Source organism: Polistes dominula, unplaced genomic scaffold (genome assembly GCF_049000335.1).
Source record: "Polistes dominula isolate Pdom_NZ unplaced genomic scaffold, Pdom_raw_medaka contig_82, whole genome shotgun sequence".
Classification (NCBI taxonomy): Eukaryota; Metazoa; Arthropoda; class Insecta; order Hymenoptera; family Vespidae; genus Polistes; species Polistes dominula.
Window position 1 is genome coordinate 2,550,951 of NW_028301046.1, and position 27,479 is coordinate 2,578,429.

The window sequence follows — 27,479 nt, forward strand, 5'->3', positions numbered from 1 at the left end:
GGAATATTTCGAATGGTTTTATCTTGGAATTTCGTAATTTCATGAGACCATCCTTAAATTCTATCCATTCGTCTGAAAATAAGAGGTGAAAAGTTTCCTTCTGTGTGGACCAAAGCACTCATACTAAGATATCCTACTATATTCCACAAAATGGGGGTAAAACCGAGTGAAGGAATTTGGATAATCTTGCGGAAGCTCTGATGGTTCCTCAAAACTTTCCTAAATTTACTTTGACGATGGTAAAATAATAGTAGTAGTAATGAGGAAAGGAGAAAGGAAGGAAGGAAGGAAGGTTTTAAGTAAAGACAAATGAATTAAGGATGATGCTCACAGAACAAGTATATAGATTGATAGATAAATAAATAAAAAGGAGGTGTAAGAAAGAGGGAAAGGGCTAAAAGAAAATTAGAAATTGTACGTCGTATGAAAAACGTATGAAATACGTAATACACGGGCTTCGTCAAGCTTTAAAAAGCTCTCACTCACCGCGATTTTTGTTATCGTGTTTCGTGCCTCGTAGTTTATGCACCCCTTTGCAATGCGTCATCGTTTTTCAACCCCTCGTGTCTCAAACGAGTCGTCTAATCTTTACTACTTTGTTGAACTTTTCTCGCTACATATACTTCGTGTGTCATTTTCAAATTTTTTTTTCGCAAGCACGCATTTTTTCTTATACTTTGAAAGTATTTAATTTATTTAAGAGGTCTCTCTCGACAGTTGATTTGTTCGCATAAAAATAATTTTTATTTGAATGAACAAGTATAATATTTTAATTTTCTATTTTAAAATATTTCTGAAAGAAATAAAATACGAAGACCGCGAATGGAAGGATCGCGCTCAGGGACGGGAACAATGGCGGCATTTGGTATTTGCGGCTATGAACTTTCGAGTTTTTAATGCCAATTAATAATAATAATTATTATTATTTTAAAATTTTATAATATATAATTATTATTTATTACTAAATAAATTAAATATATATATATAAATATAATATTTATATATCCTATATTGTAGGATATAGGATAATAATAATTTTGTCGATTAAAGCTATACTTCAATTAAGATTTGTCTATTTTGTTATCGATAAATTTGTTTAAGTATTAATTAATAATGATTATGGTATAAACTTAATCCTATAGATTTCCCTGGTCGATCGTTGATTTGATGATGCGTTCTGAAACACGACGACGACGCATCGTACAAAAGCAATCACGCGAGACACGAGGTATCAAGGAACAAGGTTTATAGCCTAAGCTAGAAGGATAGGTAGATAGATAGATAGAAGAGGAGAAACATTGAGGAAGGGTATACGGATCATGCGGCTTTACCATGGCCGAGTTATGCATGAGAATATTGGAACGAGTTCCTCCATGGATCATGATTTACACCGTTGACGGTCTCTTGCATGATCGTTTCACTTCATTTCCGAAAGCATACACCTATCTCCGGGAAACGTACTTTGCAAGAAATCATTGTAAAAAGATTCGAACCTGATAGCTATAGTTTTTCTTTTGATGTCATGGGTGGTCTCTATAAAATTCGAATAAATGGTAATGGTATAATACTCGACGATCTATCGTTTTTCATTTGAATACGATAAATGGTATTATTGATAACGCGTAATTTAGAAAAATAAAATTCTTTTTAATTGCACATAGAGATCAATAATTTTTGCTATTAAAACGTTCAAATCTAATATCGAATGTAATTTTTCATTGACAAAATTGAACTACGACAAACGATAACAAACGACACGTTTTCGTTTGATGAAATTCGTGCTTCGATTTTGATCGATAGTAGTCCGAATACAGAACACAATTTGGATTTCATTGCACGTCGACGGTAGAATCCAATGTATATACTTATCTACCTTTGTATGCAAGTATAATGGTATCATCTATCTACAAGTGCAATATTATTAACCAACTTCCAACAACCTATTTTACAATTCATAAACGTCAATTGGTCGGCCTCTACAGAGTATCAATGAAATATTAATATTGCTATTAAAGGTATACTCTTAAAGATAAATTGTTTCTAAGAATAGATTGGAAGAATCAAAATTTCATTCGTCGTGTACAAATGAACATCTTCGTTTTATTTGATTTTTTTTTTCTGCTTCCAGTTTTCTACAGATGGACGATATGACCTTTCGGAAATTGATCTCTCTTACTCGGTTATATATTATAACAGGTCCAGAGAGAAGAAAAATCAATATTTATTCTTACACTTGACGAAGATTTAACTTTTCACGATGTATCGAAAAGCTCGTTCGTTCTACATATCCGATACTTCAAAGGTCTCATCTTCTCTCTTCCTCGCTAAGTTCTACTCGTAAAACCCTGTCTGCACTTACGCGGGGTTCCTCTTTCCCTTGTGTTGTACCTGCTTAAATAGAAACCTTAAGTAAAGTTAACTTTGCACCACCAGTACACCCTCCCTGTCCTCGCTTTCCACCACGTCTATTTCGTGTTTAATCGAATCTCTTTTCTTATGACCAACTTTCTTCGATATTTCGATCAAAGAAAATGTTCCTTTTGTAAAAATGTTAAATGATAAAAGAAAATTGTCCATACAAAGATGTTAACGAGTCTGATATTGATTTCATATTGAATAGAAATAACAATGGATGATTGAAATTGTATTTTCAAGCATCATTTATTATTTTAATCGATGCTGATGTAACATATTTCAAAAATTGATTATCGATAGAATTCTGTTATACATTCACAATTACTCTGATTGATTCTTTAAATAGGTACATTGAAATAATAACTATTTACAGAGAAAAAAAAACTATTTAATAAAGTGAAACAGCTTTTTAACAAATAGGTTCTGAGGTTTCTTGAGCGAGTTTAAATACAAGCAATTAAGATAATTAAAAGATGTGACCGGACAAAAGGAAAATACTTGAACTCGAAAATGAGGTCAAAGCAGTCGTTTGATCCCTGAAACTATTACTCTCTTTCAGTATAAAAACTTAAAAAGAATCTTCAAATCATGATAATCATCTATACATAGTTCCATTGGTAGCTTTATCGAAATCGAACGATGCTGCAACGTTTACGGTTTATTAGGAAATTTCCTGCGATTGGTTCGAAACCTAAAGAATCCTCCTCTTGGTCAGGTACAATTGTGTCAAGAGAGTTGTTGCTTCGTTAGACGAGTATAATCGTCTATTATGGATCATTGAGAATGGTAAAATAGAGAACAAGAGAACGAATGAGTAAACAGAACAAGATCGAATCATAATGGCATGAAATTAGCTTCATTTTTGTCAGCAGTGTTTTTATTATACTACCTGCGTTAACGTAGCAAGCATTGAGACCTTGTTTGCATTGCAACGGTGACGGTTTGATGTGTACTAACGATAACAACGGGGACAAAGAATTTTCTAGTTTATCTCGAGTATGTTTTTTTTTTTTTTTTATTTTTATCCAAGATACGCATTTACTTTTATATATTATTATAAGATATAGGAAAATAACGTTGAGAGATAATTTTTAATAATATATAAAAAAAAAAGATTGGAAGGGAAGAGTAAAAAAAGTGTTGAATAAATTTGTTGGAAATAAATGAATCTTTTTAATTTAACAATAAAAAAAAAAAGAAAAAAATATAAAATAGCCACGAACGAAGCAAATGAAAGACCACACACAGTATAAACGTGATATTTATCGGTTTTAGAGATAACATCCTAAAACACATGCACGAGTATAAAAATGTTTTTTACAAAATAAAACAGTAGCGCAGTCTTGCGTAAAATGCACCGTATAGTAGACACAAGATCACCAAGGTTTTGTTCACATATATATATAAGTATATACTTTTCAACACGCATACACCGATAAGATACGCTACTAGTATTTATATATATGCTCGAAATAGGAAGTAGCGAGGCGTTAAAAAAACCACAAGGGAAATCTTTTCCTTTTCCCCTTGACGTCCTCGTTCTGTTCTCATTTTTTGTCGAATTAGCAAACACGAAAGGATCCATTAGCGATATTTCGCGTCAGGGATTTTGATTCAAGGATATTTTCAATGTTTCTTTAATGAAAATCTTTGATTTATTGTACGTTTATTGATTACAATTTGCTACTTTACTTTTGTTGAAAATCATTAAAAAATGATGATAATAATAATAATAATGAGAATTTAACGTTAACATAACGTGTATAACACAGATGGCCTGCTTTTTATGCTTTTATTTGACACGAAAGGCGTTACCTAGGTGAAATGCACATCGTTTGTACCTGTACTCTTCGAAACAATTAATAATTTATTATCTTATTGGTGTAGTCGCGTGAAAGTGCAACGAGAAACGATGCCGGGGCCTCGTTCTACACTAACTTTACTAAACTATTGATAAGATTATCGATTCGTTCTGAAAATATGTGTGCATTCGTGTTCTATTTGTATATACACATATCAACTTGTAAATGTACAATGAGAAAAGTCATTCAAATTGCGAATGTTGTAGTCGTGGTAAACGATAGTTTGTATATATATATATATACAATAGAATAGAATAGAAAGAAGAAAGAGAGTTAGTTTGACAGAAAATGTAAATATTCGCTAGTTCATGCAAAAAGTGTATTCCATTGGTCGATAAAATGAGAAGCGTCTGGGGTCAAGAATAAGTTGTAACTTTCTTCAACTGTTGCAAAACAAAAAATTGACATGAGTTTTATGAAACTTTTCTAACTCCATTTCTACATTTAACTGTTCGATTTTAAAATCGAAATGATCGATTGAAAAAAAAAAAAAAAAAAAAAAAAGAATGAAACAGAAAACGTATGACCAAGGTGAATACTCAAATGATGAAAAATGAAATACAAGGATGACGTATGTGTAAGTAAGGGCGTTATTATTGTGAAAAGTGCATTATAACGGGATAAACTATGTGAAAGGTAAGAAACTCACTGAGAAGAGAGGAGTTAACTTTCTTACTCAAAGTACAACCGCGAGTATATTTAAATTATTCACTAAGCGAACACTCGAAAAGTTGGATATCTCTTTCTCATTCTCTCTCTCTCTCTTTCTCTTTCTCTATGTTTTGGGAATTATGAAAGCGTTAGGTTCCCTAGAAGGAATGAAGGCTTTGCTCGTGGCTTGTGTCACTCAAAAAAAAAAAAACGAGTAAAACGTTTCTGAATGAAGAAGCTTTGAAGAAAACGAAACGAATCTTGCATCCTTCGAGACACAAGAAGATAAAGTGAGACACAAGAGATATGTGATACAAGGAAAATATAAAAAAAAAAAAATAATTAGTAACAAAAAGAATAAAATAGTAAGTCAATAAACGTAATGACCTAAACGTAAAGAACTTTACGATCTTCAATTTTGCTGTATCTCATACGTTAGTTCTTTTCATCATCTTCTTTATCTCATTTCTTCTTTTGATGAACACGCAATACACGAAGATACTTTTCGTTTGATTAATAACATCTGAAGAATATTATATTATATCAAATTATAATAAATTTATCTCGTAAAAAGATAATTGTAATTCTTTGTGATGAAAACGAGAAAATAATGATAGGTATATTTGCAATTTAAGAATGATTCGTATTGAATAGTGTTATTTTGAAATAAATACGTTCCTATTAGTGTAATTTCATTCGATTGGATGAGTAATGAAAAGAAAGAAAGAGAAGATAGTTTAATTGAAGGAAAAGTGTTCAAAGAAGATTACTCTTTTGATTAACGTGAACGATTAAAAGCAACTGAGAAAATGATAGGACGTACAAAAGCGTTAGAATGTTTTTTTTTATTTTTTTTTAAATACCACATTTAACGTTTCGTCTCGTTCAAATCTTTCTTAACATTGTACCTGAATTAACTGAGAAAAAAATGCTAAATTAAACTCAATGATTTAGTCAGAAATCGATCTAATTGTCTTCCGATAAGCTTAGAAAATATACGTGCCTTAAAGAAAGACGAAACAATGCGAATTCTTTTCCAAGTAAAATTCTTTTCTAAAGCGATCGATCAAACCGGTTTAAATAACTTACATTCCTTTCTTTTATACGAGATGAAATAAGGATGACACACTCGAAAGATCTCGTTAATCCTTACTCTCTGTCTTTTTCTCACCTCTTCTTATTCTTTGTCATTTAATCTGGATTCCAATAGGTAGGCCTGCCATTAAGTGGAATAAGTCGATGGATAGAAATATTCGACTTCGATTTGTCTGCCCTTATATATATATATATAAGATGAATCTTTAATAAAAATTCATATCAAATCTATATTTGCCTATCCGAGCGATTTTCTTTTTAAAGGGACACCAATCTCGAACGTATTGGGTGAAAAAAGTGAATGTTAGTTTGCTTTGGATAAAAATAGTGATGTAAATTAATGATGAGAACAAGGATAAATGAATAATACTTATCAGGTATTGTCGGAAAATTTTATTGAAATATTAATTACTTTAAAAGTCACTAAGCTTTACAAATTCTTCTTTCTTATTTTTTTTTTCTAAACTTCTTATATAATATCTTTTAAATTATATTTTTCAATTCGATGTTTCCACTTTTTATTATTATTATTATTTTTTTTTTTTAATCAGATTATGATAGAACCGAGTATTTTCTTTTCTAAAACTTTTTATAATAAAGTTAGTCAAATTTTTTATACTTCTTTGACTTTTTCAAAAGCCACTTAGTCCACGTATTTCTCACTTAATTCTTATATATATAATATGATATAAAAATTCGTTCTCAACGTTCTCTTTTCAATATATCAGGAAAATAAAAAAGTGAGAATTCTTGGAGTTCTCGAACGTGGCAATCATTTAATTTTCCCACTCGTTAATTCGATCCAATAAATGGGGAGTAGAAGAGTTTTACGAGAGAATCTTGGTAGTGAAAGGTATGACGAACCCCTCGAGGAAAAGCAGTAGAAGCAGAAGCACCAGCATCATCCATCCTCCTCCTTTACGATTCCGGATAATAATGAAACCTTCACCGAAACGCCCCAGGAATCCTCGAGTAACGAGAGTAAACTCCCGATAAGGATAAACTATTCGATCATGGTAAAAAGTATTACCCATTTGAAATTTATCTATAGAGCATTTTTCTTTCAATCTCTCTGAGTTTGCTTTTAATATACAATTTTACGTTTTATTAAAAAAAAAAAAAAAAAAGAAAGATAACAGAAAATATTTTATCTACAATGTAGTATACTAAAAAAAAAAAACAGATTTATTACAACGAAATAGTAGTTTTATTTTTTTTTTATCGTAAATCCATTGAAATAACAACATTCAATTGATAACCAAACGTACAAATTCCCCTAGATTTTAAGTCACTCGTTAATCGTATCGATTAGACTTCAATTCACATAATTTTTTTCGTAACTTTCAGTTTGCAAAAAGTATTCTGTATATATATATATATATATGTATAGAGAGAGAGAAGCTTGGGATTATGAAGAGCTTGAATTTTTGCAGTTTAATCGAAAGCCAGTCTTTATTAAAGCCGTTGGCATCAAATGGGAAACGAGAACGAACTCCCCTTCGTGTTGACATTTTTCCGGAATTTTGCGTCACGAATATAATTCCGTTAACGATCGAATGAATCCTCAACGGTTTAGATTCTACTAAGAGACGAATTTATTCGCAATTCTATATGAATTTTCATTGATCGATATATCTATAAAACGTCGGATGTAATCACATTACTATTTTATCTTCACTTGATAATATTAGTTTGCAAAATAGTATTAGGAAAATTGGCAAGTTTGGTATATCCTTTTGATCCAATCAATTTTTATAAACGAAGATTAAAACTTTCACATATTATTTGTATATTAGTAAAAAAAAAAAAAAAATAATAATAATACTATTAACGAATAACGAAACGTTTATTAAATTTTAATCGAATTTAATTAAAATTTAAGTTTAACGCGTAAATAAAATTTTACTGTTTCGCGAACTAAATAAACGAATTTTCGTAAACTTGTTTTCTTTTATGTAAAACAATTATCGAAGATTTCTTCTTTAAATGTTTAATAAATTTTCTTCCTTGAATGTTACAAAAAAAAAAGGAAAAAAAAAACATTCTTAGCGATTAAATAAGAATAATAGGAAAGATTAAAAAAAAATTCTCAAGGTGGAAGTAATAACTTTTAAAAAGAGGAAAAGAGAGAAAGAAGAAGAAGAAAATGAAATTGAGAAAAGAAATATTATCGGGCATTAAATTTTCTCGATCGTACTGCAAATAATGTTACTAACAATGAAGGAAGAATAACGATGTCTTAACGAAAGAAATAAATTATTGTAATTTATCACATAATTTAAAACTTATTACATCAAAAGAAGTTACCAAAGGTTTGATATTAACATTAATTTAACTATCAAATAAAAAAAAACTTTAGTCATGGTGTTCCCAATCAATGGATCATAATTCAAATCCAATTTACATACATGTATGTATTTTATTCGATAAATATATACATGTATATAATATTTTACGATATAGTATACTAGTCTCGATCAAATTTCGTTAAAATAAGAACACTTGAAAAGAAAAATGAAAGGTTTCGTTTTATCGTTCGTTATTTCGGACGAGATGATGGTAGTAGACAGGGACACTAACTATACAGTTCAGTTAGTATCGAATTTCAATCGATCATCCATAAATCGTGATCGACGCGTAATACAATCCAACAACGAACGAAGAGGCCACGAGATTATTTCAATTTGTCGAAAAATGCATTGATTGCTCAAACGTCTATCTTATCTACATTTATATAAAATTTATTATAGATTAATAATATATATCTATGTATATATAAAAATGTAGATTTCATTTGTGCATAATCTGTAATCTCCAAACTTTACAGATTATCTTGAAACTTTGACACAACGTTGCATTTTACATACAGCTGAGTTTTTATTAAATTAATTTATTGATAAAATAATTAATTAATGTAATAAAAAAGAAAATAGTACAGATAAGTCCAGTGCCATCTGTTGGTCATAGATTTCGAGGAGTGTACGAAACATTTGAACATAACCTAACTTTTATCTATAAAACAACGTCATATTTTGGCTTGCTTGAGTCACAGTTAGGTATAATATAGATATCGTATATGAATAATAAGTGTAAACGTGATACACACCTTAGTAAAGTTTGATTAAATAAAGCATAAAGTATGTATAATTATTCTGTCTAACGATTATCTTTTCAATTATAGTCTATTAAAAGTAGATTTGTGTTTTTCATGGAAGTGTCCTAAAACGAGAATAATAGAACGGATAAGAAAGGAAATGTATGGGAAATTGTGATGGATGAAAAAGCATGTATTCAACTTTTTTTTTTTTTTCAAATAAAAATACTCAAAATAAAAGAGAGAAAATATTCTTGCCAAAGGCCGACTATCAAATGGATATACATACTCGTACATATTTTCTATATACAGATATGGGATTTATCACGTAGGATAGGTCCAAATAGGATATTGTAAGCGTTAGAAATCGTACGTGGTCGTTGACTTCTCTAGTAAAGGTTTCCCTTTGATAAAGATTACGGTTGTATGTAATCTTCTTGACAAAGGCTACAATTATCTAACACATCAAAAGAAATTTTCTTTTCATTTTCCCTCAGGATCATATTTTGATACACGAACGAATCCTAGTGTCTATCTATTTAATATTTTATAATGCTTATACACAAACCGTGTGTTTTATTATAAATGATAGTAGGAACAGGTAGACGTTTTCCTAAATATAATATGGAAAGAAAACATCTTATCAATCAGACAACACATTTTGTAATTATGTATTATTATATATTGTATTTATTTAACATTTATTATCTATATTGTATTATTATATTATTATAATAAATATTTAATATTTATAATATTTAATTTAATAATATTTGTAATATTGTAAAATAACATATGTTGTATTAATAATTTTTTTATATTATTAATTTCTTGTTTTAATAATTTTAGTTATTCCAAATAATGGTCATTTTTTGTCTCTAGAAAATTAGATAATGTGTGTGTTTGTTTTTTTATATAAAATAATTAATAACAATAATATTGGCCAATCCCCCCCCCAAAAAAATGAAGTTGTGTTTTACTATTCTTCAATTTCCTTTTCGTCTAACTTTCGTGAATACATATAGGTATTTATTCGATCGAAAACAATGATGGTAATAAATTATATAGGAGTTGGATAAAATACGATACCGATAGTAGAAAGACGTTCTTATGGCGTTGTTGGTCAGTGGTCCGAAACGAGGTCGGATACTATTCCAGTACCTAGGGTACTACAAGCATCACTGAAAATTGCACATATAAATTTTCAGCTTGACTTTTCACAAGTCTTATAGGAAATATCGTACACACAAATACTATACACCCTTATATTGTATACCACCATGTCACGCAATGTAAGGTAAGTAAAGTCGTATCGATGAAACTCAAGTTGTGATCCTCTTATCGTTACGATTTCTATCCTCAGACGGGCGACAAGTATTGTCGACTAAGTGTCTGTAGAAAACCATAAGATGGGATTTTCTATCGTTAAGTGCTATGTCGTCGAACAGACACTGACTGTTCTCTATTTTTTTCTTTTTTTTTTCTTTTTTCTTTTTCTCGGTTTCTTTCCCATATATCATCTATGGTATGGACCATTAACTCTTTTCACTATTGACACGTAAGAATCCTTGATATCTATTACTTCATGCTTGAAAATATTTCTATAATCCCTGTTTTCCTCAAAGATTCTCATGTAAGCCAAAATATGACAGAGTCCTATAGATAAAGAGTTAGGTTATGTTCAAATGTTTCGCGTATTTACCGAAATCTATGGCTTACAAATGGCACTGGACTTATCTGTATCTTTTTCTTTTTCTTTAAATTAATTAATTATTTTCTAAATAAATTAATGTAATAAAAACTTAGCTGTATACTATTGCAACGTTGTGTCAAAATTTCAAGACAATCAATAAAGTACTTTTATTTTTAGTCAGACGTTAGTAAATGATAATGAAAGATAAAAAGATCTTAAATAAATTCCATCTTGCTTTCTAATATATAGTTTTGTTGAAAATGGATACTGTGTAAAATAATTAACGAGGGATCTAGCAAAGCTCATAATGTGCTAACACGAGCTTCAGTTAATTACAGAGAAGGTTTATAAGGAACAAGGTGTACCAAGCTGGTATTTGTATTTGGACCAGCGTGAAATAACGAACGACGAGCATTGTATTCCCGAACGAATTGATTACGTCGTTTGTCACGTTTGCGCTTTGCTAACTAGTCTCTCGTATTTACACATATGTATATTCGTGGGTACACACATGCTGTCATTTTTTACAAAGAATATACTAAACGTTATTATTAAAAAATATATGAATCTAATAACCCGCATACAACAAATTGTTTGCCAAAAACAAAGTAGATTAAAAAGATATACATATGTTTTAATAAAATTATAAAGATGAAATATACATGAAAATGCAGATAAATATTAGGTTATCCGAAAAGTTCGTACCGATTTTCGATAGATGGTGTAAAGTTATTTTGCTGAAAAACCTGAAAAGTTCTGTAAGGATGACATTTTGAAGTTACCCATAAAGGTTGTGGAACAGAATGGTATTTATAAATAATTTAATAAATATAATACCAAATAAAAAAGAAATTTAAATGAGTTGCGTTTCAATTTTCCATTAAAATCGGCAACAAACTATTTGGACAAGCCAATATATTGGCACAGACACCCAATCGTTGCCATAATGATCATTTGTCGTTGCATTTAGAGCATATACACACGAACAATGACTTCGATAACTTGGAAGAGTTCACGTTTCATCATACAACACACACACACACACACACACACACACACACACACACACACACACACACACACTTGCCCTCGTATTACTCGTTTTTTTTCGATTACTTGCACATAAAACGTTCTATTCTCTCTCTCTCTCTTTCTCTCTTTTTTTTGCTGTGCCAATGTTTCTTCGCGTATCGTTTGAGGTGAACGTGCTCGTAAATTTGGCCAAAAGAAAAAGAAAGAATAAGAGTAAGGGAAAGATGGAAGGAGAGAAAGAAAAGGTAAGAAGAAAACGGGTGCACAAGTTGAAAAGTTAAAAGAAAGAAAGAAAGAGAGAAAGAGAGAAAGAGAGAGGAAAGATGAAGAGGAAGAAGAATACAATCTGCAAACATACACGATATAACTCGCGCGTGACGCTTCCCTTTGATCTTCGAGTCTCTGCTTTCCGTATGTACTATTGTTTGTGAGAGTAGTAGTAAAAAAAGCAAGACGATAGTTGCAGGTACGCGAGAAACGCGAACAAACTGGTCGAATAGAGAAAGAAAGAGAGAGAAAGAGAGAGGATGTCGTTTGTGAGTGAGAAGAAGGGATGCTGACCGGGAAGGTATGGTCGTATATAATGGGTTGGGATCTACGAAAAAAAAAAAAATAAAAAAATAAAAAAAAAATGAGACTTTTTTTGCGGTAAAACAAGGCTGGAGATGGGCTGGAAGAAGAAAACAAAAAACAAGAGAGACGACAAAACTATTGTATGTGAATAAAGTCCTACTGAATTCACAGATCTCTCTTTTTTTTTCTATCTTTCCGTTTGTTTGTTTTTTCTTTTTTTTTTTTTTTTTCGCTATTCACATTCTTTTTTTTACTCTATTGTCAATGATGAGATACCGGGAGGAGTTTACTGCTCTAGCGTACGTTTACGATAACAATAACGGCATGTTTTCGTGAAAAGCTACGATTAAAAAGGTAACAGCCAACGAATCTAGTCTTCCATAGTAAAACAAGAAAAAAGGGGAAAGAGAAAGAGAAAATAAAAAAATCCCTAGAAACGTTTGTGAGAATTTTCGAGGTTCGAAGATTTAAGAGTCATGCTCGAAAGCGAGAGGTCGATTAGAATTTTTTCTTATTTTCTTTTTTTTCTTTTCTTCCTCATTTTTCATCATTTTCGATAATGACATTATTTTAATCGATCAAATTTTACTCGTTTGCGATTTTAATCATAAGTTCAACTTTTTTCTTCTTCTTCTTCTTCTTCTTCTTATTATTATTATTATTATTATTAACGACGTGACCTTTTTTTAAAAAAAAAAAAAAACGTCAATCCGATAAGAATCCAATTTTCATTCTCCCCTTTAACGTCGTCTTTTCGGATCAAAATAAGAATGGAAACGTCATAAATGATGGTCTCTGTATCAGATGGTCGAAAGATCAATAAAAAGGGTTGACGAATAATATCCAAAATTTCTATACGAATGAGATTTGCAATGCTAAAATTAAAAATAGTTCATTTATATGGCATTCAATTTTAACAAGTTGAACGTTTCCATTAAATTCGATCCTCCTCGTTTTATATATATATATCACTCTCGTATTTTATAAATTTATTTCTTTACGTGGATCAATAAAATTTAATGGAAAATAAATTTACAAATAAAATAACAAACCACCTTTGACCTATATATATATAAAAAAAACTTACAAAAATAGAGATAAATCAGAGAAAAATTTATATATCAAACGATAACGATAACGAGTTCCGTATAAATAAGAAATAATAAAAGCAACGTTCATATTACAAATCAAATGATTGACAAATCATTGAAATACATTCTCTACTATATATATATATATCTACTTATAGAATCGTAGATCGAATACGAGATGTCTGTCCGGAAAGTTGGCAAACGATTTGAAGATCTTTCGTAAGGAATAGAAACAAAAGTATGTTATATAATACGTTTGTGAAACTATTTGATATCGGATCGACCCATCGAGGAGTCCCATCACAATCTTCTTCGTTCTCAATGTGAAAATAAAATGATCGATCGGACCATCTTTAACAGTATAAAGGAAACGAAGAAGAAGAAGAAGTAGAAGTAGAAGAGAAAGAGAGATATCAAGAAGTAAGAGAGAAGTAAGAGAGAGAGAGAGAGAGAGAGAGGGAGAGAAACGTTGGTGAAAATTTTCGTTAGATGTCTGATTTTGTTGAACGAGGAAGACGACGAAGAACGACGTGGTGCTGCGCCGTTGCGATATCGTATCGGATCTCGTTCAATGCGAGAGCGGCCTCTGACGTCAGGATGAGGCTTCTCTAAAGTCGAGAACCAATACTGGATAGAAAAAAAAACGAGAAAGAGAGAGAGAGAGAGAGAGAGAGAGAGAGAATATAGATCGAAGAGTAAGGAAGAAAAGTGGGATGAGGGTGGGGGTAGGTTGAAACTCGATGAGAGTCGAGGCAGACTCGAGTGTCGGTCCGGAAGAGGAGTCAACGACTCGCGAGATCGCGTGGTATCGATTGCAAATATTTAAAACACGAGGTCATAGGCGAGCGAGGTATACGAGGTGTATACGAAGTAAAGTTTCATTTACAGTCAGCTTTTTGACGAAACGAGTCAATAACTCTCTCTTCTGGTAAGAGTAGTAGTAGTTGTTAAGAAAAAAAAAAAAAACAAATCTTAACAATCAAGGACTTCATGTTGATAAGTGTAACAGGGTATTATAACCCGTTAGGTGACTCGAACAAAGTCTAATGTTACAAAACGTGTAATTCTATCTTCTTCAATTTTTTCTTTTCTTTCCCCCATTTAGACATCGATGTTTCCAAGATAAAAGATATCAGAGTCTTTGGAAAATGTTCAAGTTACGATCTTAATGGGGTTCGTATCGAAATAGATCGGTCAAATCGATGATCCCGTTAAGTGTATCGGTGTTTTTTCTTTCTTTTTTTTTTTTTCTACCTCTGAATGAAATTGTTTTTGCAAGAAATTATGTACTAAGCATACTTGAATAAAGAACTTAACCCTTTGACTGCGGCACGCTCTCGAACAAATCCATTAATATGAAGGCGCGATTTTCGCACGTTTTTCGTATATATTGATGGATTTGTGAGAGCGGATAAATACGCCTTTCATATATATTGATGGACTTGCGAAAGCGTATATATACGCTTTTAGCAGTCAAAAGGTTAATATACCTTTTACTTGGCACTGTGAGCGAATTATCACGTGATAGTTTCGAAAACGATTGGCTTCAAACTGACTTTATCAAATTAAGTGTAACAAGTCAGATTGGTAATGATTTATTTTTTAAAGTGCAATCGTTGAAAGATCCTGTTTTGTTACCAATTATCATATAAAAATTGGCTCGAGTTAAGTCGTTTGAGTACTCAGAGTAAGTCAGTGATAAATGTGCAAACGGTGAACTATGCCAACCAACAAGTGTTTTTGGCACGAATCAGCTCGTTTTTTTTGTGTGTGTCGTCTAGGACATGAATTCTTGGCGATATTTCTCTGCTATGATTCGAGAACTATTGGTACCATATGTCACGCGAGTTTAAATTACTACGATATAAATATTTTGTTAACTGTATGTGTGTGTGTGTGTGTTAAAAGATTGAACGAGATATGAAAAGATATGAAAAATTTCTGTGTTTTATTTGATAAACTCGCAGATCGATTGGAAAGTAAAGACAGAAAATGAGATCAAGAATCTTCTGAAAGACAAAAGTATGTTCAGGTAGATGAATACAAACACTAGGATAACTATTATTTTTTGTTTAGCTTTGTTGCCATTCGAATTAACTGGAAATATTTAAAAGAGAATCGGGTAGAACGAATATATACTTAAATCCTAAGTATCTTTTACAGTCTGAATCTAAACGAACGAAAGAGAAGTCTTGGTATTGGTACAAAGCAACGTTCTCTCTTTTTTTTTTCTTCTTTTTACCTTTAGCATTATATCCTTCGAGTAGGTACACGTTGCTCGACGATAAAAGGAATTAAAACGAGAGTTCCCCTCCTTTCGAAAGCGTTCTCGTTTCCGATTGAGCCGAGTTAAATCAGTTGGAAATACTTATGTATGCCTTTTTTTCTTCCTCCTCCCACCCTCCTCCCTATTTCCGTTCTCTTCTTTATCTTTTATTTAAAGGACACAGAGAGAAATAAAATAGAAAAAAATGTACGATAAAGTGAAATATCGTTTTTGACCCCTCAACGACAGGTCATATTCATTTTTTTTATTTTATTTTATTTTATTTTATTTTTTTTTTTTTGAACGAAAGAAACGACGTGGAACGAAGCGTGAGAACGAAAAAAAGAGAACAAACAGAGATGGACCCAGAGTTTTGTACAAAAAATGTTCTTTTTTTTTTTTCTATACATCGACGAGTTATCGTCCACTGTATTATTTGCTTCCTATACCAGGTGTGGAACAATGTAGAGAGAAAGAGAGAGAACAAAAAAAGATAAATGTATTGAACGCACGGAATCGATATATCTATAACTGGGTCCGATGTTCTAATCCAATACTAGCCATGAAAATGAAGGGGTAATCGAATAAATAGATGGAGATTTTAATCGAGTTAAAGAAATTCGCAGCAACGTTAAAAGAAAAAAAAAAAGCACATCTCCGTACCAAATGGAAGAAAGAACTTTGGGTAAATAATTGAATTCCATTTCGTTTAACGTCAAAGACCATTACTGTGTGATATCAGATATCTATAATATATTTGATTTTACTCTCAAATCGAATAAATATAGTTTAGTTAAGCATAGAAAATCTTTAGAATCAAAATACGCAAACTATTGGAAAGTATTATCGTTTATGTGTGTATGTATGTATGTATGTATATATATATTATACATTGTTTTGTCGTACGTGTTTTCTTTACACACTTGAAGAAGATGGGATAGAAGTGGAATGAGAAAATACTCGATAATATCTTCAACGTGTTTGATATACCTAAAATGAGACAACTAAAACGCGTGAAATTTGATCCAAAGTGTATTCCATGTGGGTGATTCACAACGATGAAGGAGTCTCGAAACAATTTTAAAGAAGACTCTTAGTAAAGTCTGAAGTTTTAATCTATCCTTGAAGATGAACCATGGAAATTGATCAGCACCATTGACGGTTTCGCTTAATTTTAATTAAATCATTACTCTTACCTCTGATACGGCACTAGAGAGAGATTATATTACTTTCCTATCGGAAGAAGAATGTATTAACGATGAATTTAAACAGGTACGACACTGACACACACTATCATAGAGCAGCGTGCTTCTCGAGTCACTGCACCTTCTCACGTATATGCATATTCATATTTTAGGCCGTTCACCGCTCTTTCGTTGTCGACGTTTTCTAATTTTTGTTTGTTTGTTTATTTGTTTTCTTTCTCTCTCCTTTGTACCTTCACCTTTTTTTCTCCCTTTTTTTCTTTTTTTTTATCTATAAGAGGTAGATCAAACAGAGACCATAAAGAGGAATCAGCTTAAAACATATACAATAATCGAACGTCGAAAGTCGAACGATTTAATAGTATAATTGACAAAATTCGTTTTGGTCGTTGATCATCATCATCATCATCATCATCAATCAGGCTTTATTTTTTTCTTCGTAAAGCCGATGACACGATCATACGCACTTATACACATATATGCAAATAACGTTGATATAGATTATTAAAGATATTCGAGTTTACACTCGGAAACACGCATGAGATTTAAACCATTTGGTAAACGATGTGTATATATAGTATATATATAATATATATACATATATATATATATATCATATTATAATTTGTATGCCTATATTATTTCATATATATATATATATATTCCTTTTCTTTTTATTATCTTTCTCTTTTTTATTTTACTTCTCACTTCACGTTAGGTCATCGAAGAATAGATAATGATAACACACGATAAAACATACAGGCGCACGCGCTCGCCCGCTTCTCTTCACATGCACGTAAAACCGTGTCGTCGCGAATTCGCGTGCGCCCAGAATGAAATTCAATTTAAATCCTCTCGCTTTCGGGTCGATATGTCACGTGATATATCCACTATCCTCCACTCTAGTATCCATCTTTTCATGAGAAAGAAAGATTTCTTTGCTTCTTCTTCTTCTTCTTCTTTCTTTTTTGTCCACTTTAACGTATCTTCTTCTTTCTTCTTCTTCTTCTTCTTCTTCTTTTCCAGCTTTTTCGTGAATGCAATTTCGTGACTGAGTATGATCCACACGTTTAAAGATGAAACACGAGTTATGATAATAATAAGAAGAAGAAGAAAAATGGATAATAAAGTTGATAAACGTTGATAAGAGTCTGTTATCACGTTATAGAAGAAAATTAAAGAAATTTTGTCGAGTTCACTTTAATTTGATTATGCTTCTTCTTCTTCTTCTTCTTCTTTTTCTCGTTGCAACGATGTTTTCACACAGGTTGATCCTCCTCACTGGAAAAATTTAAATCGTCACCGGTGAGATCACGTTACCGGTGAAACAGAACACGTGAGTCGCGCACTAACTTTTTGTCATCTTCCCTCTATCTCTCTTTTTTCTCTCTCTCTCTCTCTCTCTCTCTTACTTTTCCCGAGTCGTTTTATTTTTACCAATTCACAAAAATTACATTTTTATCGTTTACAAGGCACATCACGTTTGCTAAATTTTGGAAAACTCGATCATTTGTCAAATCCAATTTCTTTCTGAGTTATTTTTGTGTGTGTGTGTGTTTTTTTATTTATTCCACGTACTATAGAAAATTTCGATTCGTGTTTACACGTTCTCCCTGGAGATTATCAAAGTTCAAGAGCGTACGAGTTCGAGGCTCGCCGTCGCGGTACCAAGGACGATTAATCATTCGGACAATGGACACTTTCTCGACGACAGTCAAAGTACTATTCTCGGTCGATGCTTCATAATAAGATTTTGAACGTAATAAGTTTTCATCAAGAAAAGTAAGGAAAAATATAAGAGAGAGAGAGAGAGAGAGAGAGAGAGAGTGAGAAGAAGGAGAAAATTATGAAACCCTTGGGTGGTTGCACATACAAAGCTGATTTACTTAAACTGGGGGAAAATAAAAAGTAAGTAAAGTAGATAAATTAGAGAGAGAGAGAAAGAGAGAGAGAGAGAGAGAGATGAATTTTTTGGTCACGTTGGTTTCCCCACGAATTAAAACGAACGAACGTTAACTCGCATTAGTTGTCCAAAAAAATGGTACGAACGAGTTGTTTTCAAAGCAAAAATTGAAAGATTCTGACACACCACGTTAATTAACACGTTTAGATGAAACATTAACTAACATAACACGTTAAGATGAAAAAGAATAATCGTTATTCTTGCGAATAAGAAATCACGCTTAGAGAAAGGGTTCAGTTTACGAGAACCAGCAACCGGTTAGTGTAACCGGCTACGCGATAACCGGCCGCCGACCTTCCCGACATATTTTCCCTCGGCATTTCCACGTTTCCAGGAGGACAGAGAAGCACGCTACTACTACTCGATCGATTTCACCCTCCGTAGCTGGAAACGAACGTTCTCTTCGCGAGCGTAGAATTCCGACTGTTTCCATCACGTCGTAGATTCCGAAACATTCCGAGCGAGTAAAAGGGGGGAGGGGAGGGGGAAGCGGCGGAGAACGTTGCCTAATTTTCGTTTCCTAATTTAGCGAGAAATTCCGATCGTATTCACGAACATTCATCGATTATCTTCAAACCCCCCTTGGTTCATTTCACACTACTTGCTTCTCGCGAACACTCGCGATAGTCCATTTATCTCATTGAAAAAGAAAATATAAAGAAACATTTTTATTTTGTAAAGTAACGATGATAATCAACGATGCCTATAAGGGATGATAAGAGTGTTGAACGAAACCACCGTGGGACTTTTATTTCCTTTTCTCTTCCATTGACGATTTTAATCGCGAAAAAACGCGCGGTTCTCGATGCATACGCGTGCTTCGTATACTTGAACGACGACAACGTCCTCCGGTATGACTACAGAAAACCGTGTTCGGCAGCACTGGTGCCCGTATATAGCGGTGTGACGCGAGCTTGCCACACGCACCCTCGTCGTACAAACACACACGACGTACACTAAAACCACACTCTCACATGCGCCTTAAATCGGCACGCTTCCGCCCTCTTTGCCCCTCTTCTCTTTACCCTTTCTTTCTATCCATTTATTCATCTATCTCTCTCTCTCTCTCTCTCTCTCTCTCTTTTTAACCTGTGGTTTTTGCGCGAGCGCGAGCGCGCAATTTTTACCGAGAGAACACCAACGACGACGAAACGTAGTAGTAGGCTCCTTGAAATATAAGAAAGGAAGAAGAAGAAGCAAAGAACTAGAAATAAAGTGAGAACCTCCCCCCCCCCCCTCGAAGAGCAGAAGGAGTAGGAACGAAGTAGGAACGAGAGAGGTAGGAGAGAAAAGGAGGATGAGGAAGAGGAAGCTCGGAGACGCACGCACTACTACGGCCAGCCGTGTAGGCCGCGTCAAGCACGGCTTTCTCTACTGCCGGCTGGCACAACGTGTACGTCGCTACTAGCCTACTCTCTCCCTCCTTCTCTCTCTCTCTCTCTCTCTCTCTCTCTCTCTCTCTCAATCGGACGACTCCCCTCAAGAGTTTCCACCCTTTTTTCTCTCCCTCTCTCTCACTCTCTCTCTCTTGCTCCCTTTTGTATTTCAACCCCTCTCTATTTTTCTATCCTTCTCTCTCGTTCCATTGGGCACGGGTACCTGGCCAAACCCACCCACTGCCCGATCAACCTTTCGAGAGCGCACCACCATCGTTCTCGGCTTTCTCTCTATGGCGCATGATCCAGGGCCGTATATCCGGTGCTTATACTCAACTTGGACTTCTAATATTTTTCATATTATTTATAACTTTCAATGTGATGATAAATTTGTATTATTATCTCTTTTTTTATCTAATAAAATGTGTAATATGATTTAAAAGAATATTCATATTAAACATGTTCGATTTGAAACGTATGTTTTTTTGTTATCAGTTTTAAAACGAATAGCAAGATATCATAAACGATAAATGAGAGATATAAGGAGATAGTACGTTGGTGTAGGTAGTTCGTTGATAAATAAATAATTTATTCGATTCGCACGAGGGTTCATTGACATCAGCAAAATTTACGTCGCAACACGGACAGAGAAGTGTTGGGGTAAAGCGCATGACACAGTGCCGTACCGATCTTTCCTTTAGCCTCCTTTTATATCTATCTCTCTCTTTCTCTTTCTTTCCTTCGAACGCTATTACAGTTTGACGAGGAAAGCGCGAACGAAAAATGATGATACCCGAGTATGTACATTAGTTTGAACGAATAGTTTTGAAGGGAACTCGAGAGTCCGCGAACATTACATGTTTCGATGCCTGCCACTAATGGTAGACGGGTATTTACTACCTTAAAGTAGGAAGGGATGTTCTTTTCATGATAGTAAAATAAAAGAGACAATCGTTTCCTAACAACCTGTTCTACCTCGCGTGCTTGACAAACTTGAATATTTAAAAATTTAAAACACATATGTATTACATTATCCATTTATATCATTTATAATCCCTTGCTATATATATATATATATATATATATATATATATATATATATATATATATATATGTATATATATATATTCCTATTTGTAAATTTTAGTTGTCCATTAGCAAGAAAACAGAGTATTCCTTGTCCAAAAGTTATTAAATATAAATAAAAAAGAAAGTATATTTCTAAAAGTTTTTTTTTCCCCTCTGTAAAAAGAGTCTCTTGAGAAATATGTGTCTTTTTCCCTCCGATATAGGAAATCGCAAAAATGATATAACGCTTAATATCTTCTGTCACGTATAATCCATTCAATGATATTGGCAAGAGCGTAAACTGTGAATGAACGGAATCATAGTATCGCTTGGTCACCGTTGATGGCCGATTAGGTTCCACGTGATAAACCGACACACGACCATATTCCTTCGTTCTCTCTCGAGGATAGACAGGTTCTTTCGAATAGAGAAGTATCATTTGTTGGGAAATAAACCCCAGAACTGGAGAATGAAAACGAAAACGGAATATATGAACGTGGAAGGTCGTTTGGAAAAGAGAACTGGTTGGACCCTATGTGTATCTGAGCGTATCAGAGGGAAAGTGTGGTAGTAGTAACTACCACATCGTATAACCCCAGCACCCTATATTGATTTTCCTGGAGGATGGTGTAGACGAAGAAACGAGAAAAGCAGAGAAAGAGAAAGAGAAAGAGAGAGAGAGAGACAGATAGTAGTGGAAGTGGGAAACGTTACTCGCTCTTAGCCACCGAAGGTAACCTTTGAGGTTGAGTTCAAGGAAGATGGCGGATCAAGCATTGCACACCGGTCGGTATAAATACTACAAACAGTGTAAGGATAAATTCTATGAAGGAATTTATAATAAAACGTCAAGGGGGGTAAAGTAAAGCCTTTAAATATTATAAAATGTTTTGAGTAACCGTACGGATAATATACAAGTGTATATAATAAATGCAATTTGCATAAATATCGATAATGCGATTTGAAAGTGCTATACTGCGATTACTTTCACATATCGTATTTCTATGTTACCGAAACTAAACGTTTTTCTAGCACGTGCTTCAACCTCGTCTATTACTATATACCTATATATATATATATATGTATACCCTATATGCTCTACGAAACGGTTGACTTACGGGGTCTCGAGTTTCTTCATATGAGAACGTATTACGTTAATGTTATAATAATCTTTCTTTAAACGAATCATTTTGCTATAATAATTTTTTCTTTTTAGAGTAAAACAACCTACACATGATTAGAAAATAATTACATATTCGATGGGGAGGAGATCAACGATGATAATATTGGAAAGTGAGAGATACGGAAGACAACACAACGGTACCTTCTCTATCGCGTAAAATCGTGTTTCCATGGTATTGATGAAAAAACATACTAATCTATATGCTCGGAGAATTATCGGCATATGCAACTAGAAATATCTCTATTTGCTGAGATCTTTAAAAGTGGTTCCATACGGTTGTTCGAGCTGGCCTACTTTTTATGCCGCTCTCAATGTGTGTACATATGTGTCTACTCTTTTATGTCTGTCTCTCTTTATCAACTCTTCTTTATATATATATATCTATCTATCTATCTATCTATTTCCAAGGTGCGAATGTGTGAGCGCATGAACGAGTAATCTCAAAAGGGTGGTTGGGTGCGTTGCCTCTAACTATTTTGCTCTGATCAGATTTACATGGCAAAAAGAGAGAGATGCATGCGGGTTTATAAGAATTCCTTTCACAAATCCAAATATCCCTATCGAATATCCTATAGAATGTCCTATCGAATGTCCTATCCAATGTCCTATCAAATGTCCTATCATTCTTTTCTACCACAACCTTACGAATCCGTCAAAGAATATCTCATACTTTTGTATGTGTTTTCTTGTTTGTTAATCATATTTGCATGTATTATACAGTTTTAAATGGGTTGAATAATTGATACCAATGTACCTTAATACTAACTTATTTATTTGAAAGAGAAAGTAACGCTCAAATAAGTTTGGTTAAGAAGAGACAACACTATTTATCGTTTTCGATTTATTTTCGGTGTGACCCTCGAACGACCATCCGTCGATTACGCCAGGGATCGTAATCGGAAGCAATAGAACAACTGAGAAAGGGCTCATTTTTTTTTCTTCTTCTTTTTTCCCCATGAATCGGTACGAATAACGTTCGGGAAGAATAAAATACAAAGAAAATGTCGTACGAGCTTGATAGATCGTAACCAAAGAAAATAGAAGAAGAGATATAATAAAAATATATAGGCATCGTTCGATTAATGTTGAGAATATTTTACATTTGTATAGGACGAAAGGGAGCTTTATTTTTATTTTTTTATTTTTTTACTTGAAGGGATTGATATATATATATATATATAGTTTGTTCGATGTGATGATACATGATATTGATGAAAGAAAAATAAACAATGGACTGTAGGTTAATATTTTTCTCTTGTTGTTTTTCTTTGCTCGTATTTGTCGCGACACATCCAGCAACGTGCTCGAACATCCTGCATGGCGAATTGCACGATGCACGATGCACGATGCACAATGTGGAAAAGCACGAGACACGAAGGAGATGTTCGTTTAAGCGAGCAGGATGCGCGTTGCACATGCGTGCATGCACGGATCGTTACCGAAATTAGAATAACGACCCTTTCAACCACCCACTAACCTCCCCCTGAGCTTCTCCCTAACACTTTTTTTCTTATTAGTCTACAAAGAGTCTAAGAAATAAGTACTCTCTCGTCCGTTCTTACAAACTTTTTCTCTTTCTTTCTTCTCATCCTGGGAAGTAATAATCCTGAAGGATAAAGTAAAGTTACGGATAGGAAAGATCGTTGGAAGAAAATGTCTTTTTTTTCTTTTTTTTTTTTATCCGAGAGATTCGACGCGCGAATAATTCACAACGTTATGATGAACAAGAAAGTTTATCTTCGATAATTCATTACTTGATAATCTGTGCTAAGAATGAGCAAATGTATATTTGAAATGTTAACTAATATTAGAAACGATAACTTGTCAATTTGTTAATATGGAAAATATAAAATTCTGTACGAGTCCGATTCTCATATTTTTATTCACATTTTGAGTAGGTACACATTGAAGTAACGGTACGCACTGGGGAAAACTTTCCACTCTGCTCGAGAAATAATAATACAAACCCGAAAAGTTGAAGTTTCTCTACTTCCATAGAAGATGCATTATCGCATTATAAAACTTTAAAGCCGATTTCAAATTCTTTCATGGGTAAAGATATTTCGGTTCGCATTATGAGAGAAACTATGAAATTAAACCTTACGAACAAATACGTTTTTTTCTGTTTTTTTTTTCTCACGTTTTCTTCCGATGTTATTATATTAAATCGACTTGGTTTCGATTATATTATCGTATTCAATTTCAATATTAGTTGAAAAGTAATTAAATTTGGTCTAAATAATTTTGAAATAATTTTATCTTCTTATAATTATTCTCTTTCTTTTTTTTTTTTACTTTAAATCCATTATTCGACTTTCATCTTTTCTCAACTTTCTCAATTATAACAAAATTTTTGTCTATTTACATTCTACTCTGTTCAACGCACAGACATACAAGTTGAGAGTCAATCATTGAAATTCTTTCATAAAGTTATTATTTAAAATTCATTTTGTTGAAAGAAAATCTTCGAAATTGTGGGCTTCAGACAGAGAAATATAATTTAACTGATGATGAATGATATAATTTATTAAATTATGATGATGTGATGTTGAGCGGTATTTACAAAAGGTTTACAAACAAGTGACGTGGTTACAAAAATACAAAATACAAAATAGTTATGAATATAAGACCGACTGATTGATTAATAAACTGATAAACTGACAAATATAACAGACTGAAAGTATAATTATTGAACTGAGAACTAAGGACTAAGGAACCGATACAAACAAACAGATATACAGACTGATACAGATTAAGAACTGATAGACTAAGAAACTCTCACATATTTATATCATAAATAAGTAACACCTCTTTGGAGAGGGAAGGAGATTTTGAATAGTATCGACCAATAGCAGAAGAATCCTCCCCCTATAGTTAATCGATGGGTACAGCTTTTGTTTTTGATAAAGATCGTAGTGAAATCACGCAATAAGGAACTTCGTTTTTTTTTAACAACGGGATATCGCTTCCCCCCAATTTCCGATTGGAGTTTTCTTTCACTAAGATCGATAACGTATTCAAGCAGGAAATAAAATAAAGAAAGAACTACATATTAATTTTATCGCCTACAAATTATGAATTTATTGATCGTAATATAAAGCCAGGTGTTTTGTTTTTACCTGTGTTTACAGAAAATCTTTAGTTTTCTTGATATGATTTTAAAAACAATACGTAAAAGACCAGCATTATATTACAATACACTTTACTACGAAAGACCAAAGAGCCGGATAAAATCAAAAGAGTTACTGGGTGCTTTAGACAGAAAGAAAGAGAGAGAGAGGGAGAGAGGGAGAGAGAAACGAGTGCAATGGTCCGTGAGTTTCGGAAGTTTCTGTAATTAAAGCACGATCCAGTGTTCGTATCAGAGGATATAACCAGAAACGGTTAAAGTCGAGTCTCGTTCTGATTTCAGAAGCTAGGTAAAGATAATAGGTTTAAAGTTATAATCCAGAAGGAAAACTAATGTGTCTTCGTTGTTCAACGTGTACTACTCTTAGTAAACACTCGTAGTTTATTTTCCTTATTACTTTATCTTTATCTATCAATCTTTCCATATCAGATATTTATTTGTTCATGGTGATATATCACATCAAAGTTTCTCAGATTTTTTTCACGTTATTTTGAGAAAACAAACAAATCAAAATAAAACCATTAAACGTAAAGGATTTAGTTGCATCTGACATATTTATATGAAAAAGGAACAACAACAAGAAAAAATAATAATAATAATAAAAAAAAGGGCGTTGATCGATGAAAAAGTTCGTGCAATGACCTAGTGGGATCGTGGAAAAGGAAAGAAGGTCACAAACGAGTTCAGGTTTTACTGCTTGTAAAAATTTATGGAACGTCATTCCGCGAAAACTGTAAGCCGACAAGATATGAAAAGAGGAGGGAGAGAAGGTGAAAGAGGGGGGGGAGGGGAGAAAAAAGCTCTTGACTCTTCATGAAGCAACGAAGGAGCTAGCGCGATGTGTCGTATAAATGCGAAGGGTGATTCTTATCGAGAAAAGAGTATGACGAAGGGTCCGACGCGTACCGGCTTATCATAGTGGTTTGCGTTCTACGATAACTATGATTAAAGCATAATAAAAACAAGTAGGTACTCTTTAACTATCAAGGTGATACTACTGATTTGTTCTAACTTTTTTCTTTTTTTCGTATATCAAGTTATCATTTCTTTATTTCACGCGTAAATCGTATAATATACGATGATGTTGATACATTCTTTTATTTATTGTTAATTAAATCGACTTTATCAGTCTTTATAAATATTAATTAATATCACATTTTATGAAAGATATAATATTTTATTTAATTATAAAATTAATAAAGTATATCGTGCTAAAAGTATTGTATATAATATATATATTATATATATATATATATGTGTACAGAATGAAGAAGAAATGAATGTTGTGTAGAAAGAAAATCCAAGTCATTTTCCATAACCGAATGGTAGTTGAGCCAAATGCACAGAGGTACTAAAAGCAAAAGTAAACAAAAGAAAAGCTTCCTCATTAGTGCATCGTAAGAATAAGTCTCGTTAATAAGCAACATAGAACGATATATTTGTTCGTAAGAAAAACTAAAGCCATAATTCGATTTCTAAATATGTGTTTTTCTTTCATGAATTCAAAATGAAATATCTCCGACAAATATAAATGCTTGATTATCTATTTTATTCATTCATGAGAGAGAGAACGTTATCAATGTTCTTTGTGTCCAGCATCTATTATGGATCGTAGTTTACCAAGTTTGAATTTTCAAGTGTCATTACACTTGAAATATTCAAATGTTCAAATGTTCCTTTGTATTGAATTGGACTGTTTGCGTAGCCATGTCGAGCTTATGTACGTACGTACGTACGTTTGTACCCTTTTCAACTAACCGACTTATGCTTGTCCGACTGACC

At 32.9% G+C, this 27,479-nt stretch overlaps 1 protein-coding gene across 1 annotated transcript in view; it reads right to left on the reverse strand.

Moving 5' to 3' along the window:
• unc-13 (protein unc13 homolog) overlaps window positions 1-18,270 on the reverse strand; it is an 88,838-nt gene extending 70,568 nt beyond the window's left edge. The window contains 1 exon segment of the mRNA XM_089175113.1: window positions 16,969-18,270. The gene's annotated coding sequence lies outside the window, so the exon portion shown is untranslated.
• Window positions 18,271-27,479: the final 9,209 nt, after the last annotated feature.